The 13,296-nt window shown below is 42.6% G+C and overlaps 1 protein-coding gene across 2 annotated transcripts in view; it reads right to left on the bottom strand.

Annotated features, from left to right (window-relative positions):
- LOC122395832 (MOXD1 homolog 2) overlaps nucleotides 1-13,296 on the bottom strand; it is a 221,614-nt gene that overhangs the window by 201,372 nt on the left and 6,946 nt on the right. Inside the window, exon 1 of one of the 2 annotated variants that reach the window (XM_043393722.1) lies at nucleotides 4,449-5,146. The exons of the other annotated variant lie outside the window; for it this stretch is intronic. The gene's annotated coding sequence lies outside the window, so the exon portion shown is untranslated. Of the gene's footprint in view, nucleotides 1-4,448; nucleotides 5,147-13,296 lie in introns of those variants that run through there. 2 annotated transcript variants of the gene reach the window in all.

Below are 13,296 nucleotides of genomic sequence, written 5' to 3'. Positions count from 1 at the left end.
CTGCTGCCGCCGCTGTTGCTGATGTCGCTGCCTAACAGCGACGTTGCTCGCGCGACTAGACCGAGACCGTACTCCGTATCGAAACACCGGGGATAGGGCGAGCGCCCTTTTTCTCCGCGATCTCGTTCCACCCCGTCTTACGCGATACGTAACAGGATGTAAGACGCAAATGTTCCGCGAACTTTCGGCGTTGTTGCCTCGTGGCTCGCGTTATTCGCGGCCCTCCGAATCCACGAGGCGCGTCCAACGCCTTCGGAGATACCGTGTTTCGCGGGCCCGACTGATTTATGACGGACTTTCGGGCCTGGAGGATCTCTAGGCCGTGCAACCCGACGATTTGTAACGGAACCGGCTGTTCGTAGATCGCGTCCCTCGGAATTCGAATCGAACGTCGAAACGTCCTCGCGCTGGTAAACGCGAAATTAAGTCGCACGCTCGAATTCAACGAGCCACGCGATCGTATAATTAATTCGTTCGTAGACACAATCGTGGCCAGTAATTAATTATTTGGTCATAGTTGCCGATGCGTTAATGGCCACCGTTAGAATACCTCGTTAATTATTAGCATCGGCAAAGCAGACATTACGATATTCGCGAACGCGAGCGCGGCCCGTTCTCCGTTTATGATTATTTCTCGTCAAAACTAATGTCGACGCGCGCGATTATCGTCTTTGTCCGTCGACCGTAGACCACGAATTGACGAATTTGTGGAAGAAAACATAACGTATTAATGTTTGAATTAACTGGTAATATTAGCTCTAGAAAAATTGAATAGAATCGTGATATCCATTATGAAAGATAATACGTTTTATTTAAGTTGCAGACGTTTAAAAAGAAAGATAAAAGTAGAAAGTATACGGAACGGAGTACCGTGGATTGAATATTATAAAGAGATACATCAGAATCTCGGTTATTTGAATACTCTCTTATTGAAACTACCCCATATTCGAATAAAGAAATCATTGCAGATTCCGACGACCTTAATGTAGCATCAAACGAACTGTGTACTAATGAAATGATTCGTAAATTGAAGGCTGAGCTACAGTAAGCAAGAATTTATAATATCGTGGACGCTCTAGCGCCAATATTATAAACGTATAAAAGTGACAGCCCGGACTAAAAAGAGCAAATTAAGTCCTCTTTTGCCTGGAAAATTATAAATGTTAATTAGTGACTTCTCATTCGCTTGAATATAACAGTAACCTAGATTTTAAGCAAACTAATCGAGGAAATTTCATTGCGCTGCTGCCTCTATTGTTTTAATCTTTGAACGGTAATATTGTTTATTCTCGTAAGCACACTTTGATGTTATTACAAACCAATACATCATTAAACATAGTCAACCTAAATTTCTAAACATCGATTTTTACATTCCTTATCAAACTAGTATCGATAGTCTGATTTTCTATTACATAAATTTTATTTCAACTTCGAAAAAAAAGATTCATTTATGATTATACATCCATCCGTGAATTAATACTGAAACTAAACGATAAATGGCTGAACCTGGAGAGCTATTAGATGTTTTCGTACGAACGAATGATTTGCAAATATCATAAAACTGCCTCGCCAAGCTTTACAGGTACAGTTTTTATTGGATTCCCAATCGATCACAGTATGCAATAGAGTGTTAAAAAAAAAAAAAAAAAAAAAAAGAGAGGACGTGGAAGCGGATTACGCGAGGGGATCGTCGATGCGCTCTGTGCGTTACGCGAAATACCAAAGACGAGCGTTACAATTCTCCTCACTGCATCGTCGAGTTCAGCAATTAATTAAACGGTCAGAAAGAGAATGAGAACGGTAGATTGCGAGCTATTCAGGGCTGTCGCGATAAGAGCAATTTCTCAAAGGCGAAATTAATGTTTTCGGACGCATTAGAATCCGTCCGTGTTTCTTTTTTCGCGCGACGGCGAATAAAAATCTCATTTCCCTCATAAAGCAATATATCTCGCTTTTATACGGGCCGCCGCATGTATCACGTAACATCAAGATTACGGCATAAAAACGAACCTTCGCCGCGCTTTTATTTCTCATCATTTCCGCGCCATATTTTTTATCGTGCCATCGCGATCGTTCACCTCCTTCGGCACAGATACGCCAGAAGATGGTTTCCTCGAGATTTACAGACATCCCTGATATCGCGACGCGGGGAGCACGACCAAGAGAAATAGAGACGGAGAGACTTTTCCTCCACGGATACCGTGCAAACAGTTTCATTCAAACTTTTCTTATTTCCGACTCGGCCCAGCTACACGACAATGCTCTTAAATTCCCAGTCTTGCACGCTGGACACGGCCATTATACTTCGGGCGCTTCATAAGAACAGTTTGACCGGTTGCGTCGAAATTGGGTCACTCGCCGTTCGGCTGACCTTGCAGCACGCATTTTTATGTTTTAAAACGGACGCGTCCAAAATTATTTTTACCCTCGAGGCAGTTTGAATCAATCAATTCCACCGTATCAGTTGCAAACATGAATTTGAAACTTGAATACGAGAAATGGGCATTTTGGAACACGCAGAAATTTAATGGCGTATCGTAATACTCCAATGCTTTAAAGAGTTAATGAATTATTACTGCGTAGAGATCGGTTTGCCGAGAATTTCCCGACGCGCGTCTGAAACAGTAAAAGCGTTTATCCTGTATATCATAACACGCATCAGAAATGGCGAACTCAACGATTCCGTTTAAAGGTTAAATTGAATTGTCTTATAAATATGTAAGCGATTTAACTAGGTGCTAGATCCCTGATAGACATCTTTGGAACTCATTAAAAATTAAAAATGATTTAATAAAAGAACAGTTCTCAAGAGCAACGTAAGAACTCTGGTATACTTAGACACTCGTCAATAAATATAGAATATTCTAGTATGTACTTTTTTCGAAATCAAACATTTTGCTGCCTAAAATAATATCGTTATCGTACTGCCAAAATCTCAATACCAGAAAGTGTGCTATGTAATCTGAATGAGGTGGCTCTGTCAGCATGGTTTGAACAAACCAATGAGTCACTGTAGATGTCGTTTACGAGGCACAAATACCCTCCGTTTTCTTTCAAATGAATCATACGCTGACCTCTCGAAGTTCCGTGTAACTTGCAGTTGTTCACAGGTAAATCCAACGTGTAAAGTAAGTGGAATTCGTTTGGAGTAATTTTCTATTCTTGGAATCGATCGATACGATTCGAAATTCATCGAGGAAACCGGAGCAATGACGCTCGTGTTTTTTTAACAGTTTTTTAGCCCAAAGTGCTTCGAAATTTTGTTTCGTCCTGGTCAGTGTTTCGCACGGTCGAGCGAACGACGAGTATTTTCTACGGTTTCAAGACAAACATTCGCGGGAACCCACTTTTTCTCAGGAGCAGGCTTGATTGTGAAAATTCGAATTGCTAAAAGTTGGAGAATATTGGCATCGTAGTCGATTCAACGGTATATTGCGTACGCAACCGAAAGCGGCGTACGCAGATTAAGCATTCAACTCGTGAATAGTGAATTACTAGAAGCATCGCCGAAACTCCGAAAAACGATCGGGCAAGAGCAAGTCCGCGTTGAAACAACAGGGAATTTATTCAATGGAAATACGGTACGCGAAGCATTAAAAGTTAATATTGAACAGAAGGATGAGTCTTCTTGACAAATCATAACCTGTCATCCGATTTACTTACTGCGATTCATAGTTCGCGGATTGCAGAGAGAGGCTTAGTCGAAACGGAAAAAAAATAGTTTGCTTATACGAGCATGCACTACGATGCCCGAGATACAGATAAAGATAAATATTAATCGGATAAACCGATGATATGTTGCCGGACAACACGACGAAAGTAAGTGATGGATTGCATCCTATTCGCCCGTTGACTTCCGCCTACGAGCGAACCGAATAATTTCAGTCCAGTCCATTTTCGTAATAAACGGTAACGATCGCCAGGAGCAAACGTTCAGATCCTGGCGCAACGCGATAACCGAATTCGTGAAAAAACTCGTTACTCGATCGAGTCCATTTGCTCGATCGCGCAATGATAACGCGGGTTCGGTCATCCTTTTCGTTGCGATTTTGGCGCGTAAAACGTTTTTTTTTTTCGCGTCGTGGCCGATACCATCTGCTCGACTCCGATTGCTCTCGAGGACCGTGAACGTACCAAAGAGTCCCGGACAAAAAGGAATCGCGAGGAGATACGAGGTCCTATCTGGCGCAATCGCGCGCCTTCTATTCCGACCAGATGAGAGGGCATCGTATTCGAGGCGTAAGTGGACGACCGATCGTCGTCGATGTCGTCAAAGAGATTCCTCTGTAGGATCTCTCGACACCCCTCCTCTGACGTTGGATCTTATCTCTGTCGCGGGTCCGACCGAACTTAGGCGCAAGTGCGATCCCGCGCGCATAAAGCGAATAAAAAGGAAACCTGACGAAAGCGTAAGGGCCGGAAGGAAGAAAGAACGAGATAACGCTCACCACTCGGTGTACGAAGTGCCGTGAAGTTGCTGCCGGTCTGTAATAGTCGGCGAGCTCCTCGACCAGGGTAGCAGAAGCGTCAGAAAAAATATCTTCGCGAGATATCTCTTGGTCGTTGAAAGAGAAATAAAAACGAAAACTTCCCTCTTATCACTTTTCGCTCTGTTTACACACTAACCGTCACTCTCACTCACTCCGAACCACGGGTTAGAATCCTTCGAGCGTGGTCCACAGTTTTTCGCAGTTTACCGATCAAACGGCCCTCGCGAATAAGAGCAGGGCAAACGTTCCCCGTCGGAGTTTACACTGCGTGATCGACGCCAATATTCTGTCACCGTTCCGCGTAAACCACCAGTCTTCGTTTGTTTATGCCGCGGGCGATGTTTGGAGCAACGTCCGTTGCCGATCGCGTTCGAACGGTCTCGCCTACGTTGTCGCGGGATTATGTTTGTTTATGGGCGGAAGCTGGCCGCACTTAGAACACGCGCTACGTTATCTGGTCACACGCGATCGTCCACCGTGCGTACGTACGAACCGTAACGCGATCGAGTCGGAGCACGTTCGACTGACTCGTTGTCAAAATCGACGCGCCTCTGGGAAACACGAATCGGACTGAGTTGACAAAGTTTAACCGGTTCCGGCAAACGGGCACGGAATACAAGCCGAAACAACACGCAGGCCAACCGCACGGTACGGCTCTCGCCTGTGAACTGAACACCCGTCGCGACCTGAGGCCGGGACTCGACTGGTTTCTGCTAGGGAATCTCCCCACTCTCCGTTACTCTTCTCGCGCGACCCTAGGCACACCAACCCCTCGACTGGCTCTCGCTCCCTCGCGCTCGTTGCGTCTCTCTCATCGCACCCTCCCACCCCTTCGACGTCCTTTTGCCCTTACTCTAGTCCTGCCACGCTTCATTTCTTTTTCTCTCTCCATCTATCCTTTTCCTCGCTATTCCACGTTCCAACTGCCTAACGCCGACCCTTCACGTACGACCGAACGACCACCCGTTTCTTCGGTATATACCTCACTCTCATACCCCTTCCTGAATACTTCTCGCTCCCACCTCCTTCTTTTTCCCTTTACTCCCCCGTTCCCTATCTTACCGTCCTTCGTCTAGCGTTCTCACTTTTCCTCGTCGTCGCGTCTAGGTGTACCCTTTCCAAGGACCTTCCGGATCTCGTTTCCAGTCAGCCGCCGTTCTTTCAGAAATATTTCGGCGCTAGTATACCCCTTGCAGCCGATTCGACTCGACTCGATCCGGTCGCTGTTCGAACGAACGCCGGGGCAAAGTGCCCTGGCCAATCCCGGGGCACATGCTCGCTACTTTCGAGTCCTTCCATTCTTCCTGGATCGGAAAAAGAAAGGGGGGCGGCCGAAGGGCGGGCAAAGGGACGAAAACGGAAGCGGCGGAGCGAGAGGAGGAAGTCACGAGGAGGAGGGATCTTTTTATCATACGCGCGGCGGATGGATTTCTGGCGAACAAGTGCACGAAAGTGTTTCGACCCTTCGCGTTGCAGGGCAGGACGATGGCCCTTTTAAGGATCAGGCGGCTTACGGAGAAGGACGCTCGGGATCGAAGTATCCAAGAACTACTCGAAACCTATTCCTAGCGGTCACCACGAACGATTATTAATCCTTATGTCAATAATCGAGTACCAGGTCTCCCTTTTCCATTTTATTTGGAAATTTTATGTCACGACTTTTTTGAAAAATGGTGCTCGATTAGTAAATACGCGTTTCAGAGACGCCTAATTAACGTTTATCGAAATTGTGTTTCAATTAGCGAGCAACGACGCTTTGCAGATGGTTCGCGTGAAAAAGCTCGTTCGATGCTTTGCCCGGTTTTCCATTTTCTTAATCGTCGATTGACGAGGATCAACATATTTTCTCGCTTCCTGTTGGAAATAAATGCCGCGATATTTATAATGCATACGCTCGCGTCGAATGTTTACTCGAGTCTTTAAGTTCCGTTGACGCGGATGTAAAATATAAAAGTTTGCGTTCCATCAAACATTCTACGATCAAAGGCAGACCGGTCCGTGCGCGCCGAGAGATCCGTCAAAATTGCAAAATTTTGGTTACGCGCGGCAAAAAATGAAAAAAAAAGAAGAGAGATGGGCACCATACACCGTGAAATGTTTCGACGGCGTTGTGTATACGTATATTTAAGGATTGTAGGCGAGCGCGATAGCAACGGTATTTCCACCGCCGTGTCCGAAGATTAAATTTCTATGGTAGAGCGCATATGGAGGTGCAAATTCGAGAAAAAGGTTTTATGAATTCTTCTCGAAAGTTGAATAAAATTTGTCCCCCGGCAGATTTACCGGAGAGGGCATCCAAGCGTCGCGACGCTTTCAATGCATTTGCGCAAACCAACCAGAGGCGAAGGTAACGTTTTACTACTGTTAAAAATTTCATTCTCTCGAATAATACGTCTTTAGATCGATGATTATTTGCCACACTATTTTCACGCGCAAGTGAATTTAACACAACTGAAATCGATTACAAACAAACGTTTAATTCTTTGACCCCAATTTTCATCTAAATTTGAGTGGAGAGTTGTATTTTCTGCAGCTTAAGTAAATGCATATTTTGAATGACAAACGTATGCAACTAGTTTTTCTACTTGCATCCTTTGTTGTTTGCTTCAGTGCACTTTGAAATTTTATGTGTGTCTGAACTCGTGAGTGTTTATACAAAAGGGAAATAAAAGGATTAACAAAAGAGTAGGCGCGGCATTAATTAGTTATAATTAGGTGTTGTGTTAGAAAGTATTGTGACTTGTTCGTCTCTGTTAATTTAATATAAAATTTTGGCTCCTTTAGTACAGAAAGTTGCCGACCTCTGCTTTGTAACAATGTATTGTATATATTTGGATTGTAACTATGTTCTTCGGATGAAACAGCATCCCCTGCGCTCGGAACTAAGCGTCCACTGGGGACGAAAGTTTCAGGTGTACACAATAGTATTACTATGCAAGTATAATAAATTTTGAGGACATTACGTCGCTTTCTGCATCCCATCGTGTAATCGGATTAAATATGATATTGATTATTCCTGCCATGGAGGTATAGCGACTATGTTAGATGCAATAGATTACACCCACTTAAAACGACACGCGTGCTACACATTTTTACCTTATACAATGAATTAGTCACCGGGACATTATCCTATATGCAAAATACTGTATACGTTAAACCCATTATAAGTTTTTTGTGCTTGTATGTTAAACAACATAAATCCCCTTTGTCCTACGATAAATTTTCACGCGTGTCTCCTGCACCTGAGACATTGTAGTTGAAGCAAGATCAACTACTAGCTCAAGACTGCCAAATTTTGAACCCCCATGCTCCAAGGGTTATTTCTTTTTCCTTGCTTTTGAAGAATTGAAATTTAATTCCTATTACATAAATCTTATTTCTTAAAAACAGACAAAATTCTGTTTATTTTATAATTAATAAAGCATGTAAGTTCGCGAGCAATGCGTTATCGAAAATAAAAATATGATATGTGTTTACTAAACAAACAAAAAATTAAAAAAATTTCGAATCCCGGAAATTCCCTGGGAAATATACTTTCTCCGATCCCGAATCCGGGAAATGAAAAAAGGGCAAGAAAAGCCAGATACTATTCCGGAACAGTATTTTCTCCGATACGTCGAAAAGAGTGAACAGTACATAACGTTCCGTATTATATATCAATAAATGTTGATAAACATTTATAAATATTTTCAAATATCAATACGTATCGATCGTGTCATCATCCGATAGGACGAACGACTCTGGATATCTGTCACATCGAATGCTTCACAAACGTTATTATCACTGTAAACGAGAACCCGCGAATACCTAGGTAATTTTATACTTTTCCAGAGGATATATTCTTTTAATACGCCCGGGGACGGATATAATTACAATCCTGGGAGCCATTGCGGTACGGATTGCTAATTTTACCGCGCAAATGAGCTTTTATCCACCACCTAGCGTAATTTCATTTTAATCCTCTATCTCGTTCACGTTTGAATGTCACAAGACAAACAAATTCTTTTGCCCGTACCGGGTATTAAATTTGATTTGACTATCTTCTCATCTGGAATGTAGCACAGGGCTCGCGCATAAACTTGATGCGCGAATCGGCTTGGTTTAGTTCTCATGCTCTGTGAGGTTTCGCTAATCTTCGCCATGATACCCGCATCACACGAGCCAGGCAATTAACTGCCTGAATATGTAGATCCGTTTACATTCAGACGAGTCAACCTGCAAGTATAAACTAGAAACGAAGACTCTCGGGATCAGCGACTACGCGTTACTACGAATTAAAGTTTTCGGCTACAAGTAAAACAGGCTGATTCTAGAGACTCGAAGCTGTAGCTTTTTTTCTAAGTAAAGATACAACGATACGTACAAAGATACTTGTACTTTTAATTATATTTCTGGATACCCTTTATACATATCGTAAAAAATACTAAAAAAATTTTTTAAACATTATTCTATACCGTCGTTCAGCTATCAATCTATGTGCTCACATAATTTCCGGCAAAATGTCATTCGCTGCCTGCTTTAGGCATCTCTTGAGCGTGCCAAACTTCATGCTTCTGCGAGCAGAAAAGGAAGCACGTGAAATTTAATTCTATCCCCTAGGTTAAACGTAGTCTCTCTTGAAAATTAGATTTTTTAATGAAAGTTCATTCGCTCTTGAGCCCTCAGACCTTAGTAGCCGAGGATTAAATTCTTGCTCGGCTACTTATTATTGGATCTTGAGAGCAAACTGTGAAGTAAATGTAGATTTATTATTATCGAAGGGTTGGTAACGTAGCATATTTATATTACGCGTTGATTATATAAGTTTCCTTCAAAACAACTTTCGTGACTCGTCGCGTTTAAATATAAGCGTAACGGTCACGTTTATGATACTGAAATTTTATTAACATAGGATACGCTGTGTAATTGTAATATAATGACAATTGTGCACGGTTCTTTAAAAGATCGATACGCTGAACGGTGAAATTATACCACGATTATAAATTCCATTTGATGCCGCGGAAACGCATTGAAATTAGTGATATATAGAGGTAGGAAACATCGTTCAAATGAACACGTTTCGCGGTATTGCATTTTTAATTGGACCGTAACAATTTAATACAACCTATCATCGCGATATCGTCCCATTGCGTTCACATAATTATAATGATCCAGCTAATTAATCGTTTACATCGAGCACTCAGGGTCTGCATAATACAAGGATTGAAATAAGCAACGATAACGACGATTCATCATTCATTTCGCAAGTTACAGCGCGACAAAAGTGTATGCGCGCATGAATTCGTGGCTGGTATTGTCGTCGAATACCGATAGTGAAAAATATTGTGCCATTAGAGTACAAATCACTTCACTAACGATCCTTCGGCGCGCGACACTAAATCATCCCTCGGTCGGAAAAGCAATTTAGACGAGGCACAATATTTTGGGGGTTACTCGAGGAAAACTCGAAAATTCCATTTCAACGGCAATGAACGTTTCGCTGTTCGAGCGTTTCGAATAAATTGCGAGAGATATATTGGCAGTAAAATAATCCCACCGAATTCATCTGTTTATGGTAGGCGGGCACAATGGCGCTACGCTCAGGACGAAATGTCAGTCCTTCTTTCCTTACTTCCTTCCTTCCCATTGACGTGTCCTTGAAACCTACGCACACGCAACGTCGACGATCGGTCGATCGTAAAGTTTCTACTTATTGCTATTCCCTACTTTCGCTTTTACGGTATGACAGTTGGATTATGAAGGCGCTGTCGAGCCTCGTAAAACCAGCAATAATCGTAATTTACATCTGTTCCATAACGAGTGATTTACGAGGCTTAAGGATTTTCATAAGCCATGAATAGGTATCGGTGCAACCGGTTGCTGGATCATACGTGCTCGATCTTGAATATAATGACACTTGGAATCTCGTTTTATCGCGTCGAAGAATGCACCGTTTGTAAGACAGTCTTCGAACCGTGGTATTATTATAACTTAATTTACCGGGCTCTTTGGATACTGCAAAATCTATATTACAGATTTTAGACAAAATATTTATTCATTTACCGGCAGTCGCTTCTATTTAGGAGATGAAATCAACCCTGAAGGTTTAACTTAGAAGAACTCTAATTCATCAAAATACATGTGGCTTGTATTGTAGGAAGATGGAGAGAAATTCCAAAGATGTTAGAGGTACGAAGGGGAAGCTAATCGACGCCGCCTGTAGCCTAACAGCAGGTCAGCCTAATGACGTATCTGTGTCTATTTGGCTCAGTAGTTATGTTTCAAGAACAGGTCACAGCAGATGTGTGTTTATGAGATGGAACGATCATGGATGATACTGTTTATGATTGCCACGATCCTGCCTCCAATACATTACATGATTTGTTTCGTACTTGAGATTCCAAATAAAGAAGTTACAATAATAGAATGCCACTTTATCCAAGTTCTACTAGTGGATTCGTCAAATGTATTCTTTGCATATCTATTTATAGAGTATTATTACTGTTATTTATTGAAAATAAGAACTTCACGACCCCGGAATAAAATTTGCACGGGTCCAAATGGACCCTGGAGTCTGCTGGCTGAGAATTAATCGAAAAATTTCGCCGTAGGATGTTCCTTTTGTAATTCTCTTTCATTTCACGCAACACTCTTCCTTTCACACACTCGACGCCCATTCGTTTATGTCCTCCCACTCAAGTAATTATACCATAGTCGGTCCCGTATACGTTGATGTTCGTTCCAATGATTTCTATAGAATGATTTCTTGATATTGTGAAGCTTTCATAGTTTGGATTTTTACATTTATTAAGTTAAGTAATAAATATCCGGAAATGAAAATAGATTTTTGTGCTTTCAAACATTACTCGAATTTTTCTTTTTGAATTGAACGTTTTTCTCATAAAGTTCATTACGTTCAAATTGGAATGTATTATTTTGCTCCCATGTTTCACCGAATTTCGACATGGAAAGTGTGTATCGCGTAGTATTATTAAAACTTCAGTTACCGTATATTTATAATTCATTGCAACAATAAAAGAACGTGGTTCTATTGAATCAAATTGGCATGGAAAAGCACAGTGCTTCGACGCTAAATAAATTAGTATTTTTCTACTTATTTCCTATTTATATTTACCAACGAAAGGTTAACTTAAATCGAGTAAACTACATTGGAATGACCTCTCCTTGTTAGTGTCAGGGAATTTTTGGATTTCTTAATGGAAAGCATTTAATAAGACATTGCCTGAAGGCAGAATCACCATTCATCGATTGTAATGTACTTTTCACGATACCAATACTGCATCTCGGAAGTAAAAATAATTCACCAGAATTCTATTTTCTCGTACACTCGGATGTGTGTAAAATAACAATATTCGAAAATGGTCATTTTTGGTATTCGACGAAATGGAACAATTTTTACGTAATATGAATCTTTTCGCGAAACACCTCTATAAATGAAAACTTTCAGCGATGGCCAATAGTTCGGTAGTTTGTACCAAAACGTAAATAAAAATCCTGAACTGTGCTTTTTACCACTGTTTCTACTCTGTTTGTTTGTTTATCTGGTTTTCATGTCACGATCATAATACTTCGTCCAATATTTACTGTAACCTTTACAGCAAATTGTACAAAAAGCATTGTACCTTGAGGATCGTAAAAGAAAGAAGAAAAATTTACGCAAGTTCGAAGTTTGCATAATTTCTATGCTGAAACCATCATAAAGCGAAATTAATGCACCAGGTGGAACAAATCGAAACCCATTATATCCTCGTTGTATAGAACCTCGTATTACCATTTTAGGAAAGTATTCTGTTTAAAACAAATAAAAAAAAGAAGTAAATTTAACGTTCCCCCGCGATGCTCGTCCCTCACGAGCGCATCGATCCAAGACACCCTATCAATTCATTACGCCGGTCCAATCTACCTACACGAATTTCACCGAATCCCTGGAGCACTTTCGCGGGCTCGTTGATCATGTTCGCGACTAAGCCTGCCGTCGGGACGCCAAGAAAGAGAAAAAAAACCCCCATCGAACACCTTAACGAGCCGCTCCGTCTCGCGCCGGTGACGACCATACAGAAACACAATTACAGAGTTTTCATCGCGGAAGCTTTCGCGAGACAGCGGCAAGACGTTGAATTTCTTGCCGCGTTCCGACCCGTCTCGCTCGTGGCTTCTTCCGCAACCTTCCGGTTTTTCTTTCGCTCTGCGGCCGACGGATCCGCCGGCGAACGCCGGGGATACGTTTTGTCCGACGGCAGGTAGAACTAACGAGGGCGCCTTCGAAACTTTTCAAACCTATTTCGCCGCGGCCGTGTTTCAGCACGTTTTCCGCCTCCGGAGTCCGCGGTACGAGCCACTTTTTGCCCGGGTCATTTAGTTCGTGGCCGTAATGCCCAATGAGAGGGGCTTCGCGTTCGTCCATGTTATAATGCAAAACACAAACTGCAAATAAGTATAAGGATTCGGCGTAGTTATTTGGCTGCCGTAACGGCAGCATCGAGCCTCCGTACAACGCGAAAAGCGTAATTACTAACGGCAGCCGTTTCAACGAAGATGAACACGTCTGCCTCCACGGGCTGGCAGCCTCCTCCCGTTTGCCTAGTCGTTCGCGCGTCTCGTCCTGCGAGATGTCTCTTTCCTCTATTCTTCTCGTGCCCGTCCTCTCCTCAACATCTCCCCGTTCGACCCAAACGACTCGTCGAGGGTGAGAAACACAGAGGATAGCCCCGTAACCGTGTAACGGCACTCCCGACCGGCCTACCGCAGGGTAGTCCTACACACGCGGACACCGCCGACCTTTATTTCTCCTACGTATCTACGACCC

Source organism: Colletes gigas, unplaced genomic scaffold (assembly GCF_013123115.1).
Source record: "Colletes gigas isolate AHSC1104 unplaced genomic scaffold, ASM1312311v1 Colletes_gigas_Sc00006, whole genome shotgun sequence".
NCBI lineage: Eukaryota > Metazoa > Arthropoda > Insecta > Hymenoptera > Colletidae > Colletes > Colletes gigas.
This window is presented reverse-complemented; position numbering and strand designations above follow the sequence as displayed.